Raw genomic sequence first — 5,599 nt, 5'->3', positions numbered from 1 at the left:
ATCATCAGATTTATTTCTTCTTTCTTTAGAACCCTGCACACTTAGAAACTTTTCGTTAGGGTACCACTTTTGGTTTCATCCTTTGTTATCATCAAAATCATGGAATCTATTGTAGAACTATTTTTGTTCTTACACCTTCCGCCTCTGGTTCTTGGACCTGGTGATCTTTGACGTATGTCTAAGTTGTTGAACCTGCTAAACAACTCAGTAAATCGCTGGTCGGTTATGGCATTCCGAGCATCCTGTTGCTGTTGCATTTGACGCATCATCTGCATCATCTCTGTATTCTGTGCCTGCATTCCATCGATAGCATCCATAATGTCATCGTTGGTCGCAGGCCTTCTTCGTCGACGACGTTGGGAGGATGGGCCGGCTGCATTACTGGAAGGGTTTAGCGGGACTGATTGTTGTGTTGGCGGATGATCACCTTGTTCCATTTCTTCAAACTCATCTGTTTGCTGGTTTGTTTGTGAAGGCTCGGTGGTTTCAGGAGCGCTAAGATCGTAGAGGTGGCGGTCGGGGTTTGTGACATCAGTTAGGGTGGTATTGGGTAGCACAACACTCGGGACTGCTTGGTTGTTCACCATAAGATAATAGCCTCCGCCTACTCTGTTTTTAATCAGGCGGCTGGAGCGGCAATAGCTGATATCCATAGACAGGGGAGGTAGGGATTCTAAAGTTTGGAGTTTATCCCCTAGGTTCAGGCCAAGTGCTATGGAGGTTATTAATCCACCAACTATAAAGGGTTGCCGGCCTCTAGCACATAAGGTGCGGATATGATGAAAGAGAAAAGAGGCGGCGTTTACCTGAGCATCCGATTCGAAAACGCACTGGAGGAAAAATAACTCCTTTGAGTTGACCTTACTGTTGTTTGGTCTTCCAAAAAGTGTGTTTTGCAGGATACGGAGAAAATAACGGATGGTGGGGTTATGGATGTGGGAGAGAAGGAGTTCTTCCCAGTTGTAGGTATTTATACCGGAAATTTTCTTAAAAAGATCGAAAACTAGAACTGTGTTCCAGTTTGAGGTTGGAGGGATTCTGGCATGCAGCAGACCTTCTGTGGGAAATTGTAGCATGGCACTCAATTGGCGTTGGGTTAGAGAGTACTCGGTGTTAAACATACGGAAGGTTGCGGTACCGGTCAGAAATTCACCTTCACCGGCGGGAGTGGTGTAGTCGCAAGAACTTAGGAATTCTAAGGTTAGGGAAGGGTAGGTGGGTTGGTTATGGGTGCAAAGGAAGGTTAAATCGGCTTTACGGAGCATCCACTCGATACCTTGGAGTAAGCCCAATTGTTGTAAACAAGTTAAATCGGGGTACCTGGTGGAAGCGACGCCTCGCTGTTGGAAGCGCTCGAATTGCTCTTGCTGATAGTTGTCATCTCCGGATCGGAAGATGATATTTCCGAAATTTTGATTTCCCGCCATTGTGATGAATTTTTGAAGGGATGATTTGGAAAGGAAAAGAAGTGTATTTGATATGAGAGAATTGTTTTGTGGTGAATGAAGGAAGTTTTGGTAGGTATTTATAGGAGAAGGATTGGAAGGTAGAAAGAAAAAGTGGTTGAAAAGTAATTAAGTGTGGTAAATGAAAAATGAATGGGGAATGTAAAAAATTAAAGTGTAACGTTCGTCTCCAACGGCTCCTTAACGTTCACTTGTCTGAAGGGCGTTACGCTCGTCACAGGGGTGTGACGTTCGTAACAGGCGTTTTGCGTGCCGTTCGTCATGGAGTGTGTGACGCTCGTCACACCTCCTTTTTGGCAAGGCTTCAGTGGCGCTTCACAGAATTACTTTGGTAGCGTATTTTAATGTTTCATTTTGCTTATGATCATTTTTAGTATGCAATTTTAATGCATTGTGCACGCTTACTTGCTTTGTATAATAATAATAATAGGTAACAACAGTAGAGCATAATAGCCATTGCATAATAAAATTAATTAAACAGCTTCAATAAAAATGATCATAATGTATTACAGGGAAGGAAAATAATGAAATGAAATAGAAATAAACATGAATTCAAACAACATTAATGAAAAAATCTAGCCTAAAACTAAATAACTTAGAAAGAAATATAACTAAATTCCATCTATCTTCGGATCTCTGGCCGGAGGAGTAAGAGAGTTAACATGATGCCGTAACATACGTAACTGACTTGCCGTGCTGCTCATGTATTCTAGGATTTCAAGTCTCAAGTTATGGAAATCTTCCCTGAGGGCGTCTTGCTCTGACATCAAGGCTTCAATGACTGTTTTAATATCTGTTCCTGGCATATGATGTCGGAGATCAGGCATGACTGATTCTTCGGTCAGGACAGGCTGAGGAGGAGGATCAATATCATAGTAGCCGGAAGGTGTCTGAGGGTCAGATTCAGCAAGAGAGATATGGTCAACATAGTGCTCATAGTCGTCACAAATCTCATAATCCTGGATGGATTCAGTGGATCCAGCCGGAGTTGGGGTTTCATTCAGGTTATAGAGCCAGTTCCTTTGATTATGAACACTAGTTCTAGGATCGGGCATGGTGAATAGGCAGAGAACCTGGTTATCAATAATAAGCTCGAACTCATCAGACCCTATGTTTGCTATAAACATAGTGTTGAAGAGGAAGGGTATACTCATAGTAGTAATGCCACAAAAAGGGTTAAGGTCAAGCATAGGCTGACGTAGTCCAATAGCATTACCTATCATAGTGATCAAACCGCCTATTCTAATGGGTGCTCGCTCATCCTGGATAAGGTGGTCCAAATTAGCTAACATAAAAGTAGCACCGTTTACTGGACGGTTCTGGGAAGCACAAAATATGATGAAGAGTTCATCACGTGAAACTGAAGTACTATTTGGCTTCTTCCCAAATAAAGTGTGGGTCAGGATCTTATGGAAATAGCGAAAAGCCGGGTTATGTATGTTTCCAGAGAGAAACTCATGTTCTTCGGGCTCATCATTTCCAGTCAGCTTACCCCAAAAGTGTTCAAGCTCTCTATATTCAAAAAGTTCTTCCTGGCTTACAGTGAATGTATCAAAGGAGGTAGGAAAACCCAAAAGGTTGGTGAAGTCTCTAATATTAAATTGGTACTCCATATTGAACATTCTGAACTGGATAAAACCTCTGCTAATTCCTTTTCCATGGCTAGGTAGATAGATTAATGAACTAAGGAATTCTAGTGTGAGTCTCCGGTAGGTGGTGAAATGTCTCAGGATAGGGGAGGTCTCCCATCCTATCTGATTCAGCAAAAACAGGACACTCTGTCTCAGTCCAAGGGCAGTCATAGCCCAATCATCAGCATATAAACTAGGTAGCATCTCTCTAGCGGCTAGTTCTTCAAACTTTCGTTTCTGAGCCATTCCTCTGAACTTGATACCCATACGATCAAAATGTCCCATCTGGTTAGTGTTAACTAAAGAAACATGAGTTTAAGTCAGGATTTGGCCAAATGCCGAAAGAAGAAAAGAATTATTATTATTATATATATATATTTTTTTTCTTTTTGAATAAATCAATAATGAATACTAAATAGAAATTAAAAGAAATAATTAAGAGAAAAATAGGGAAATGATAATAATAATAGAATAATAAAATAACAGATTAATTTGTGGGTTGTCTCCCACTAAGCGCTTTGTTTAAATGTCGCAAGCTCGACAAAGAAACTGTTAAATATAGTCTATGAGTCCTGGGGGCGTTTCGTCTAAGTGTAGAATTTGCGAATCCTCGTTGGTTTCCGCATAGTGATAATGTTTCAGACGTTGCCCGTTTACGGTGAACGGTTCTGTAGATTGTCCTTTTATTTCTACCGCTCCACTGGGAAAGATTTTAGTGATATGAAAAGGTCCTGACCATCTGGATCGTAGTTTTCCCGGGAATAACCTTAGTCTAGAGTTAAATAAAAGTACTGCGTCGCCTTGCTTGAAGACTTTCCTTGATATACGCTTGTCATGCCATTGTTTTGTTCTTTCTTTATAGATTTTGGCATTTTCATAGGCGTCTCTTCTGAGTTCCTCTAATTCGTTTATGTCAAGGATTCTCTTTTCACCGGCGGCTTTATAATTCAAATTTAAATTTCTAATAGCCCAATAGGCTTTATGTTCTAATTCTACCGGGAGGTGACAGGATTTTCCATAAATGAGCTTAAATGGGGTCGTTCCTATGGGAGTTTTATAAGCAGTTCGGTATGCCCATAAAGCTTCTGGTAATTTCAATGACCAATCTTTCCTTGAAGTGGCGACCGTTTTTTCTAGTATTTGCTTGATTTCTCTGTTAGATACTTCCACTTGTCCACTGGTTTGAGGGTGGTAAGGTGTTGCTATCCTATGTCTCACTCCATATTTAAGTAGTAGTTTTTCGAGTACCTTGGATATAAAGTGTGATCCACCATCACTGACTACTATTCTTGGGATGCCAAATCTCGGAAATATTATATTTTTAAAGAGTCTAGTTACTACTCGGGTGTCATTTGTTGGAGAAGCTATAGCTTCGATCCATTTTGATACGTAGTCAACTGCCACGAGTATGTATTTGTTACCGAAAGAGGATGGAAAGGGTCCCATGAAGTCTATCCCCCACACGTCAAAAATCTCTACTTCCAAAATACCTTTTTGTGGCATCTCGTCACGTCTAGATATGTTTCCCGTGCGTTGACATCTGTCACACTCCTTAATAGCCGCATGTACGTCCTTCCATATAGTTGGCCAATAAAAGCCAGCTTGTAGGATTTTAGAGCAGGTCTTGGATGTACTTGTGTGACCACCATAAGGCGCAGAGTGACAGTGTTGGATTATATTTTCTACCTCTTCTTCGGGTATACATCGACGGAAAATACCATCGGGGCCTCTTTTGAAAAGTAAGGGATCATCCCAGTAATAGTGTTTTATATCGTGGAAGAATCGTTTCTTCTGCTGGTAAGATAAAGTAGGTGGAACTATTCCGGCAGCTAAATAATTGACTAGATCAGCGTACCATGGTATGACAGATATAGCTAAGGTGGTTTCTACTTGCATGTCGGAGTTGTTCTCTTCCAAAGTAGCTATGAGTTTATCATACGAGAAATCATCATTAATGGATGTTCTTTCTGGTTCAAGGTTCTCAAGTCTAGAGAGGTGGTCTGCTACTACGTTTTCAGTTCCTTTCTTGTCCTTGATTTCTAAGTCGAATTCTTGTAGTAACAAGATCCATCTTAGGAGTCTAGGTTTAGCATCCTTTTTTGTTAAAAGGTACCTGATAGCAGCGTGATCAGTGTAAACTATTATTTTGGCTCCTACCAGGTAAGAACGAAATTTATCTAGCGCAAATACCACTGCTAGGAGTTCTTTCTCGGTTGTGGCATAATTCATCTGCGCTTCATCCAGGGTTCTGCTAGCGTAATATATAACGTGAAGCTTTTTATCCTTTCTTTGTCCTAAAACAGCACCTACAGCATAATCACTGGCATCGCACATTATTTCGAATGGTTCATTCCAGTCTGGTGTCTGCATAATGGGTGCGGAGATCAATGCTTGTTTAAGAGTTTGAAATGCTTTTAAACAGTTATCGTCGAATATGAATTCAGCATCTTTCATCAACAGTCCGGTTAAGGGTTTAGTTATCTTAGAGAAGTCTTTGATGAA

Source organism: Lathyrus oleraceus, chromosome 4 (assembly GCF_024323335.1).
Source record: "Lathyrus oleraceus cultivar Zhongwan6 chromosome 4, CAAS_Psat_ZW6_1.0, whole genome shotgun sequence".
NCBI lineage: Eukaryota > Viridiplantae > Streptophyta > Magnoliopsida > Fabales > Fabaceae > Lathyrus > Lathyrus oleraceus.
The sequence above is the reverse complement of the archived record's forward strand: the minus strand, read 5'-3'. Positions refer to the sequence as shown.